At 35.7% G+C, this 12,021-nt stretch overlaps 1 protein-coding gene across 1 annotated transcript in view; it reads right to left on the bottom strand.

The window, feature by feature from the left end:
* Positions 1-12,021, bottom strand: part of frmpd3 (FERM and PDZ domain containing 3) — a 104,888-nt gene that overhangs the window by 55,796 nt on the left and 37,071 nt on the right. The window contains 1 exon segment of the mRNA XM_041990860.1: positions 231-324. The gene's annotated coding sequence lies outside the window, so the exon portion shown is untranslated.

The raw sequence follows: 12,021 nt of genomic DNA, 5'->3' as shown, positions 1-12,021 counted from the left end.
TAACCGATTTGACATTTTATCACTGTAGAATTAGGTTTTATAACTTTTGCTAGATTAAACTGAAAGAAAAGGAGTTCAAATCTGTCCTCACGTGATCTAGATTGGGCCTAACAGTCTCTCTTTCTTTTATGTAAACAGTTGTACAGCAATATGATATTAATACAGTGATTCCCCAGGAACCATGTACAGCTTGCAGATCAGAGAAAATGAAGGGTAGAAGGTTTACTTACAATCTCTGAAAGCAGACGTTTAGACAGGAGGTTCTTCCTCTATGCAGGAAACTACCATGAACACACACAAGCTTCAGGACTGTGATGTGTTCACCTGTTGAGAGACAAATAAGAAAGAAAGTGTCATACTAAGAGGATGCTGAATAACTCTCTTGTGCTCAGCATCAGTTTTGGTCCATAAAATCCTCTTCTGTGACATAATTCTAATGCTAAGAAATCAACAAAGGGGACAAGGAGTTTATGAAATTACAAAATGCAGATTGTGAAAACCCTTCAACACAAACTGCAGCCTTCAGATCTCATATTCTACTGATGGACTGTACCCAGTCAAACTAACTTGTCATCAGAAATTATCACAAGGAAATATAATTGTTCAGGCCATTCTCATCAGAAAATATGCAATAGGTATCTTTATCCACTTGTTCAGTACTTTGTAGTCCAAAGTGCTGAATAGTCAGATTGTAATGTATTCTCAGGCTGCTGCTTGGTAAGGCAGCATTCATGGGACATGATGGGAATTGTGATGCATTAATACAAAACCGTATAAGTAACTATGAATATTTTTGTAATTGTCTAATCGTGTATTTTGTGACATTGAATCTATGTAAATTCCTTCTAACCCTCACTATGTGCTTTTATGTGCTTTTTAGTGTAATGCTGGTATTTTGTATTGGTTCAAAGTGCTGATTTGTCAAACATGTCAACTCCTTTGAGTTCAAGAGGTTTTTGTCTCAGCTGGAATAAATTCTGAAAATTGTGGGGCAGTGATTGTTGCTGCTGCTTTCAAATCAACCAAATCCTTAAATTTGAGCTTTATAACGGAACCGAACAGAATGTATAAGGACTTTTGGTTTATGAAATATTTATATTAATGTAATATTGCAATTGCTTTTATATTTTATTTTTAATATAATTGATATGTGGCTTCTAACATGATTTACTATGTAGTATCACTCCAAGAAATGTAATTTCCGCTACTTTTTCTTTTTCTGTTATATATCCCAAGTTTCCTAGTGGCTATTGAAGGATTTCCAAATATTATGAATTTGTATATAAATACATGTGGATAAATGTTAACGTGCTTAAAACTTAAACTATGTAGGTAAAGGGAATAAAAAAAATGATAACATAGCAGTTGTACAATTTTGGACTGTTTTATAGTATTTTTCTGCACTGTGGACCAATGTAACCACTTCATGCACTTTTATGTTGTTAGGTTGCTTTGTTTCATTGCTGCTTACAGTATATTGCACACAGCAAAATTACTCTTACCAATTTTTAAATGTCTATTGATTTGCTGGTGATACAAGTATCTGTCCTGCAAGCTTCACCACAGGCCAAGCACTGCCTATCCTCAATGATTCACAAGTAATACTCCTTAACCTCACCCTAGTTTTAAATTCAAATAAGACAAATAACCTATGACCCTCCACCTCCACTGGAGACTTTGACCATCCTATCATTAATACTTCAAGTGAAACCCATATCACTCTTTCAGTTATACATAAACCAAAGAATTTTGCTCGACTCCAGGCTTTTATTAAAGGCTCAAATTAAACATCTGGTCCATAAATAAAAAATCAAACTAGGTTTCCAGTACAGAATCAAATAATGTCTTTCTTCCCCAAAGCGTGGAACCATTGTGTTAAACTTTCATATCTGCCCTTAGCTATGAAACTGCCCAGTCAACATTCCAGCAGTTAAATCCTGCATTTCAGTGTCTTATTTTTCACCAGAAATTACATTAAATCTATACTCATCATAGTTATCTTTGTCAAACAGTTAACAAACTCTCTCCAGTGGTAGAAAGAAATATATCATGTTGTTAATTTATGAAAATCCTCTGCTCAAGCCTCTACACCCCACACTTCCAACCCCTTCCCCATGTCTTTTTTTAAATTTAAGTGTAGGAAATACAATCTTTGATCCAGTAATTGCTCAATCTTAGATATTCCCTTTGTAGGCATAAATTGTCTCCAGAACTATAGACAGTACTATGCATCCCAAAAATGAAATGAATTACAGATAAGACATGCATTCCTCTGGGTGATGTTAATAGTTAATTATCTATGGTTTTTATTTTTCAGTCTTATAACTATTTTCATTTTATTGTTTGTTTTGTTGTGTGTTTTTGCAAATTAAGTTCTTATTATTTTTTTTTATCACAGGTCTCTTTGAAAACTAGATTATCTAAATGAGATTCCATTAATTAAAATGGAAATAAAAAATAAAAGAAAATGAGTTCTTTAAAAAACAGTAACGGCATGTGTTTTTCATTGTTTGTACCAGTGATAAGTCGTCTAAATAAAAATATTTCCATGCAACATAAACATTATTCATCAGCTTTATTTTTCTTAACAGTAAAGCTGCTACAGCACTGCAATGTAAACTACACTGTCAGTTTAACCACATTTACATTTTTTCACAGAGAAAGAAGCAAATTCTCAAACTGATGTCACTGTAGTGTGAAATCGGCAGACCGTTCCTGCACAAACAAACAAGACCACACAGCACTTCTTCAGCAACAGTTCTCTAACCTGTCAGGAGGAAAGTAGCTGGTTCATTCATTACCGTATCACGCAGAATTATCAGGGCTGCATGCCCCAGAATCCGTACAGCTAACTTATCAGAGCTGGTCTTGCTGAGTTTTTGGAGCTTTTTTTTTGTCGTGTTTGTTGTTTTTATTCCTGTATATCTGTAATGCCTTACACTGTTTATTCACAATGCTACATATCTGTTTGAGTAAGAGTGTGTTAACAGCTTTTGATAAGTAGATATTTTTGTGATCTTCTTTCAGGCTGTTGTATCTTTTGGTGATAGCTGATTGGCATATTGACTGAAACTATATAACTTTGCACTGCTGGAAAATCCTATAATCAGAAATGTTGAAAACAAATTAACAGCTGATGTACTACTCTGTTGCGGATAAAAATGAAAACTTAAAAAAGAAAATCAAGTTAAAATTAACAGTAGAGGGCTCATACTAGTCACCTTAAAAGACTAGGTTGAACTGAAGTCAAATTATCCTTCAAGTGTTTGTTCACACAACTCACTGAATCATGCTATTATCTCAGTCTTTCATCACACTTGTCTAAAGAGAGACAGAATGAAATATTGCACTCTGTTTGAGCACAGTGATTTGGGTTTAAATGAATAAAGAGCAAGCAGATCTGTTTTTTTTTATAATTATTTTAATAAGTGATAGACATTCAAAACAAGCTGCCTGTCGCTTTGATTGAATGATGCAAAAAGAAATGGAGTATTGCTCTAACATAAAGCACTTACACTAGCAGTCTTTTATGTCCTGATCCAGGAGACTTTTTTTTTTTTTTTTTTGCATGTCCAATGTCAACAAGAATTTGACTTGGCATAAAAATAAGGGTAAATTAATTAGAACCAAACAGACTCGGTGGTGATTTTTGTACTGGCTAGAGTTAATGTTTCATAAGCTTTTTCAAAGTGGGGACCAGCTGCTCCTAACATGAAGGTTTATTAGTATTTCAAACCACTGTGGACAATAAAGTAGATATGTTTGTGGTTTAAAATTAAAGGTTTTTTACTTAGTGTAGAAATGAGCACAAGCAAGAAAAGAATAGTTGGTAATGCTATAAACAGAACGATAACAATTCAGACTTTTGTAAACATTAGAAAATCTGACTTATTGATTTTTTTCTGTTTAAATAGTTTAATTGAGGCTCAGTAATTCTAATGGTAGTTTTCAGGGTACAAAGTTCTTTTCTGAGAAGCCGAAATGTATAAAGCTTTGCATCAACTATATGCTGTAATTCATGTATAAACAACAATAACATGCCCACTTATTTGTTGAAATACTGTAGGCAATATCTTAACCTGAATAAGATGAAGAGTTTCAAGAGTTTTACCATTGTTGTCTTCATTAACATATGACTGGGTTAGAATGATCATAGAGATGTTGGTGGTCCAAGACAATGTTTTAATAAAGGAATCATTTTTCGGATAGGTCTCAGAAAAGATTAGAGGTTCAACTGCTCCCATAGACACCACACTATATCACTGTACTGATTTCTGTCTCTAGGAAAACTAATTTGTGTAAAATGTGATAAAATGAGACTTAGAGCAACACTACATACGTTTCCTACCTTAAAATATCTTAGAAAGATTTGTCCAGCTCTTTGGCTCAACCAAGTACTGAAGAAGCTGTGTGCACTTATGCCCAAGTTGATATTGTGTGATGAAATCGTGATCTTGTATTTAAATAAAATGACTTAAAAAAAAAAAAAAAAATTATATGCACTGCCTCTAGCACTACATGACAGCACCTGGGTCCAACTGGACTCAAAGCAGTCTGACTATCACTTAATTATGGCGTCCCATCTTGTTTGAATTCATGTTTGTGTTGTTCTTACTCTCAAATGTAAGTCGCTTTGGATAAAAGCGTCTGCTAAATGACTGTAGAATAGAATAGAATAAAATTAAGCACTTTGGAGTCATTTGGAGTGTACGCTGACATTCATCATGTACATTCCTGGGCTGAGAAACCACTCTTCATGGTTTTCTGTTCCAACCAGGATCATTCTGTGACAGCTGTGGTTTGTTTTACAGCATTGCCTCACATGCCAGCAAATGGATATCAACACACTGGTCGTTTTGAATGCCAAACATGACTGATTCAGCAAAGAAACCCATGAAGACATTATCAGAGGAAGCGTGGAAAAGAAAGAGAGAAAGTGACAGAGCAAGTGATAATACAAGAATCAACATCAGACTGGCTTTTACTTGCTGGATAGAGCTCATAGAAGAGACAGGAAGCAGGCAGATGCCAAACCTTAATTAGAGGGTGCCAAAATGCAAAAATCTATCAAAGCTCAGTAGTGACTTTTTAAAGTAGTCCACTTTAAAAATAACCTATTAGAAGAGTGAAGACACTAAGTTGTACAAGACTTGAAGAACTTGACGTGTATCTGTAGAAGTGGGCAATCTCTGCAGGTGTTGTTGTAAAATGATTGAGTTTTATGGTTTTCATCCTCCGCACAGTCTCTAAAAGTACATTGACACAATTACACAATTTTCTTATTTGGACCTGTTCAGTGGAATTGACAGGTTTCTTTTTCTGAAAGGTGCTTTTTGCCTTGTGAAATGACTTTTGCTCAAATCAAGTTATTTGAACTTATTTCAGATTCGGACAACTGATGGTTGAAAGCAAAGACATGCTGGCAGGTGCTTTGCTTTTTGCTGAGTTTTACAAGAATCCAACAAAAAACTGGCAGACTGTTCCTCCCCCTTCTTGACTTAGGGGATGTCATTATGTTTAAAAAGTTTGTCACCTATCTGCCTCTTAATTTCACCTCTCATTCTCAACTTTTTCTTTTCGCTTTTCTTCTGATCTCACATCATACTGATATTCCACAAAAAAGAAAAATAACACTGTCTGTTTCCGTCTCCATCGTCCATCCCCGCACCCTCCCTTTTTCTTGGACAAATACATGCTCTTTATTTGTCCTGCACAAACAGTAACTGTCTGCACCTTTTCTTCTCTGCCTTCTCCTGAGAATATTGGGCCAAACATATCCTAAACACCATCCTCTTCCAAAAGGCTGATCATATCAATGCCTGATACTTATACTGTTTTAACCCGTACAATCATACAAAAATGTAGAATGTGACTGAGGGCAAAATATAGTAAAAAAGGGAAATATTTTTTTGAAGAAGTCCAGTTATCTTTGCAGATTTAAAGCTTTATCATGTTTAATTGATGGGTAGCATATTGTACACAACCTTTAAATATCAGCATTACACCCAGTAGCACGGCAACTGCCTCGTTACTATGGTAATGTCATGAGATGCTTCATAGCAGTCATTATTGGTAATTACAGCTCATTAGTCTGTTTGCCTAAACCTTGATTTTTAACCATGAAAGGGAACCAAAGAAAAGCAGACCAAATGTTTGGTGTCTGGGTGTTGTTAGAGTATAAATTTAAATGATGACAAAAATATATGTTCACACAAAAACAAACAAAACAACATCAGTGTGTGTGTGTGTGTGTGTGTGTGTGTGTGTGTGTGTGTGGTGGTGGTGGTGTGGGGGGTATTATATATTAAATCATACCTTTACTAATTATTATTACAATATATTATTTTTGTTTATGTGAAAAGAAAGCCCCAAAATACCCCTAAAAGGCGAATTATATCTTGAAAATTGAGGAATGTTGTTATTAAACTGCTACTATCTTGTGCATCCTCATGGATACATTTGAAATCTACTGTAAGTTATGATCTAGTAACTTCAAAATCTGATTATGATACTGTGTTTTTTGCTTTTATTTGGGAGGTTTTGTATGTGGATTTTGGATTTTAATAAGAAGAAATAAACATTTACCAAAAATAAAAAAAAAACAAAAACAAAACAAAAGCTTACATCCTTCTGTCATTCTGACCATGCATGAAAGCACCAGAATTATGGATTTGATATGGCTGTTCAAACATGTAGGCAGGATTAGATTTCTTTGTGTATAATTGAAGAAGATGTTCTTCACACTTCACACGGCAGATGTGTTGTTTGTATCCACCATGATTTGGAGGAGAGAGAGTCGCGGTTCTATAGTTGAAGCTCAGCTGTCAGTATATGTGTGTTTTTTCTCTTTCTTTTAAAAAATAGAAGAAGATGAAAGCAAGGCACAGGTTGTTGGATAGGGAGGTGTTTCCTGTTGATGTAGCAGCAGATAGGTCAGGAAATCAGAGTGCTTTCAGTGAACAACAGAGAGCTAGCTGGTTGCTGCAGTCTTGCTCAGTGTCTGTTAAAGTTTTTGTCACTTGGTTGATTAATGAAAGCAAAAAAACAAACAAACAAACAAAAAAAAACAAAAAAACAAACAAAAACAAAACAACAAAAAAACAACAAAAAAAAACTGCGATCATTAATCTCTGTTATTTTCCAGCAGTTAGATATAAGTGTTAACAACCAATACGTAAATAAACAAAAAATTATTTTAACAGAAGAAGCATTTAAATAGGAAACACCTCAATAAATTGATAAATAATAAGTTCATGTTCATTCTCTGTACCGCTTGTTTCATTACGAGTCGCGGATAAGCTGGAGCCTATCCCAGCATTAACAGGTGAGAGGCAGGGTACACCCTGGACAGGTCACCAGTCCATCGCAGGGCCAACACATAGGGGACAAACAACCATTCACACTCGCACACACTCCTAGGGAGGATTTAGAGTAATCAATTAACCTAACATGCATGTCTTTGGATGGTGGGAGGAAGCCAGAGTACCCGGAGAGAACCCACGCATACACTTGGAGAACATGCAAACTCCACACAGAAAGGTCACTGCCCTCAAGGTTCGAACCTCCCCCAGCCGAGAGTCGAACCAGCAACCTTCTTGCTGTGAGGCTGCAGTGCTAACCACCACACCACCGTGCAGCCTAAAATAATTAATAATAAATAATAAGTTCTGTAATTTAATTATCACATCAAAAAACAAACTCTTTATTGGGGTTATTATTAGCAATTGGAATAGTGAGGGATTGCAGATCAGAACAAAGGAGACCATGAGGCCAGAGAAGGAATCCTGATGAGAGAGAAGAGTTGGAAAAGGGAAGAAGAGGATGTAAAAGGTATCAGAGAGAACTGTTTTCAAATAAGATTATTGGATGTTTTATACTTTAAACATTAGTCAGGCACTACCTTAGTTATACACCTTGTCATGTTGAAGGTAATGTGAGTTTGTGACTGAGTAGAAATGCTCACCTACTCGTTTTGTGGGTCTCGCATGCCGGCAGTTCGGCTTTATAAACCTTTGTTTGTGTCTGCTAATTACAAAAGTTGTTGTGAGCTACAGTTTAAACTCCATGAGCTGTGGTAATGGATTTGATCTGTCATCAACTACAAACTGCTGGCATGACTTTTAACAAGCAAGATGCTGTAAAAACCTTTAAGACTTCAGTTTTAAGAAGCCACTTGACAAAAAGTTGAAACTCCCAGTTGTTATATGGAAAGTAGAGTTTAACTACAGTTACAGTTCAACTTGACCATTTGATTGGATTATTATTATTCTTTTTCTTCTTCTTCTTCTTCTTCTTCTTATTTTATTATTATTATTATTATTATTATTATTGGGTTATTATACATGCACGGTAGTATGCAGGAGTATGTCTGATAACTCGATAAGGATAAATCTTCAAGACATTGTGCCATTTCTAACTGATCATGAATGTAGGTGAATTCACCACGAGTTGCTTTTAAGTAACTTGACTGATGATTTTGTCAGATAATGTTGCAGTTATGAACTCAGGGTTTCTTTTTAAAGCGATGCCACATTTTGGAAATGCTTTATCTGACCTCTAGTTAGCATGAAATCTTAATGATCTGTTTGTTAGTCACTGTCTTCTAGACTATCTTACTATCTACCTTACAAAAGAAATTACAAAAAATGTGTGAACGAGTGGGCATTGCCTCCCAAGACTTGGCTTTTGAGAAGTAGACCTGTCCTCATTTTATCATTTCATAGAAGCAGATATAATCGCTTCATGGAAACTTTAAATAAATTATTGGAGAAGCTCAGCAGTCATCACATGTGGCTTATTCGTCATGATAGTTCTATATTTAATTAGCCCATCTGAAATTTGCTTTTATGTATTCTGTATGCAAAGAGATATTTTTTCCACACAGGAAATTATAAACATTCTACAAAAAAATGAGCACAAACTTTTCATGCAATTAGGCTTGATGGAAAACATACAATTTTTATCTACTTGAAAGAATTTTAAACTAGTTTTCATCCTTCTTTCTTTCACTTGTTAGTGCATTACTTAATCATCTACAGCATTTCTCTGTTCTTTCTTTAATTGTCGTTCACTGCATCTACTCGCTAATGGAAGCTTTAAAAGGACTATTAAAGTGGAAAATGATTGTTAAACAATTGAAATATATTTAACAAACCTCTTAGCCATTTTATTTTTTGCTTTAGCAGTGATGATTCAATGGAGAAGGCTGAGGCAAGGTGTCACCTAAAAGCTCATAATGAAGTGGGCTGTTTGTGAGGCAGGAAGTTAAGGTCTGTAACTGCTGAAGGTCCTGTTGTCAATATGCATCCTAATGCTTTCAGAAGCTCTTTCACTCCTGATTTCACATAGAGTGTAAGAGCAGGTGCTTTGGCCTCTTCTGCAAGATTGCACATGGTTGTGGCAAATAGCACTGCTGGATACATGTGAAGAGAAAAAAATAAAACAGAATGCCATTTAAATTTGGAAATCTGAGATAAACCTGCTCAAGCATCCAGACTCAATGATATCTCAGTGGTACAATCATTTTTAAACACAAATGTTCAATTTAATGCACTCTTATTGCACTGTACGTGTGCATGTGTTCCTGACTTGCATAAGCATTTTGCTTTTATGTGTGCTCATACATGTATGGCACTTAGTGACTGGTATGTTCTGCCTTTCATCTCCCCACTGTTAGATGTTCTTTCTGGCTCCTGACATTGCTAAAGCAAAGCTGCAGGTTGGCCTTTTCCTCCTGTGGCCTCTGCTGTGACATGCTTCACTTTACAAAAGGAATACTTACTAATTAAAGTAGTTCATCCTCGGGGGTTGTTCTCTTTTGCCAGCTTTTACTCACAGTGGAACTGAGAGGCTGACAGGTCTATAAGCACTACAGGTGTCCCTGAAAATTACAGGACAATAGAGTGGATTCATTTGTGTATATTTAATCCAGTTACGGATCTTATAGAAACTGTATGCATAAAAGCAAAGAACATAAACCAACTTACAGAACCTATGCAGACTTTTTAACTATAAGTGGCAGCATTGTAACCTAATCTGTACACTATACACACATACACAGTTTTAAGACCTAAATATACTTGCGTTTTACTCTTGTTTGCATAGATAATCAGCTCCATCGCAAGTGTAATTGTACTAGGAAACGCTCAGACCGGATAGAGTTGCCAAATTTGCAGGGTGTAGAGAGGTTGGTATTTAGATAATTTTGAGATCAAGGCAGAAAAAAGACATCAGCCGCAGTATCACAGGTGGTAAGTAAGGCCCCTAAACCCAGAGATCCCTCATTTCCAGTGAACTGACACTCAAGTCTTATAGTTTTTGCCTGTCTTGATGCACAATCTTTTATTTTTATTATTTTCTTTATGATATTCTCTCTGTGCGATCTCCTGTCGGCTTTCTGTGCAGCCTGCTGTCATTTCCTTAGACATAACACTGATGTAATGTCACAAACACAGATGCGTCCGCACACACAATCAATAAAAACGACAGTTCTGGGGAACACACTTGTTGGTGCTGCACCGTTTTAACCTTTGCGTATTGTTACTGCTGGACCTTGTTACATTTTTCAGTGAAGTGGAGGAGAAGATGACAAGATGTAAGGCTTATGGAGTCTTTGATTTTATAAAAAAATGTCCTCCTGATTTCACGGCAAAGAAATTCTAAAATAAATTCTTTTGAAAAAAACAGTCTCAACATTGTTATATGCAATTAAAGTATGGTTAATGCCATTATACAGCACTTATCTCTACCCATATCAAACCCATATCAAACCGCAGGCAGAAACAAAAAGACAACGTTATAAGCTGCTGAACATAATAATATATCTGATGACTCCTGGTAAATGCTTATGGTGATGTTTTTTAATTGCTTGTTGACAGTTATAACAAAATAAAGTGACAATACAACAACACACTGCTGCTTTCCTCTGCCCCAATGAGGACACACATTAAGAACTCAGCTCTACAGTAAGCCCACATTTCTTCCCTTTCCTACAACCCACTAACCTTTTCCCGAAATCATCATTCACACCAATAGTCTTATATGCTAACTTACATTCACTCCTCGACAGATCACCTGCTGGGTCTTAATCTTCCTAGCCTTTTTTCTGACATTTAATCTTTGCCCTTTTCTCTACTCAACCTGCCACTTTAATCAAATGGATTGCACTCTTTCTTTCGTGTTGACAACCCCCACCTCATAGACTTTACCCTTACTGGTTTTCCTGTTTTACTTGTTTTTCCTTGCATTGCTTCCATTTTCTTTGTCTATAAGTTGGGAGTTCTGAGCTCTGACACTGACTTTTGGCCCAAGGGGTAATTGCAATTCACACTTATTGTGTTACTGAAGCTACTTACAAGCAGAATCCAATTACAATGTGCAAGATTGCTTGCAGTTAATATGTCATCTGAATTTGGTTACTGATTATTATAAGATTCATTGCAGGTTATATAAAATACCCTACAAGCTTTTGTTAGCTTAGTAAATTCTGGTTGCTGTATGAAAAATCAGCTGAATAGTTTGGTGTTTTCCAGAAAAAAAAAAAATCGAGGAAATTTGCTGAAAGAAAGATAAATTAAATGTTTTACTTGTGTCTTTTATTAGGAAACACTCATGGATTATAAACAGACACACAGTGGAACTATTGCTTTTCTTCAGCACTTATTTCATGGTTTATGGCCTAAAGTACACCTCAAATGTCCTGCTAACTAAAAAAAAAAGGACAAAGAAGATATTAATGAAAATAGCATCCTTGTTGTCCCCTCCCTACTGCTGCAGAAGTGGTATAAAACTTGTCTTTGGTGGTCAGTATGCAAGATCCCAAAAATGTCAAAACATCTTTGACATGCCTTGCCCCTCTAGAAGGAAATTCATTTTCTGTGTTTAAAAGAAAACTCAGAATCCCACAGTGAGCAAATCTACAAGACAGTATTTTATGTAAATGCTTCCTTTTTTCAGATGATACCAACAGCAACTGTTTCTAAAAGCCATTCTGATAATTACAACCACTTAACTCTTCTTACC

Source organism: Melanotaenia boesemani, chromosome 7, assembly GCF_017639745.1.
Source record: "Melanotaenia boesemani isolate fMelBoe1 chromosome 7, fMelBoe1.pri, whole genome shotgun sequence".
Taxonomy (NCBI): Eukaryota; Metazoa; Chordata; class Actinopteri; order Atheriniformes; family Melanotaeniidae; genus Melanotaenia; species Melanotaenia boesemani.
Note: the sequence above shows the minus strand (reverse complement) of the source record. Positions and strands in the feature narration are given on the sequence as shown.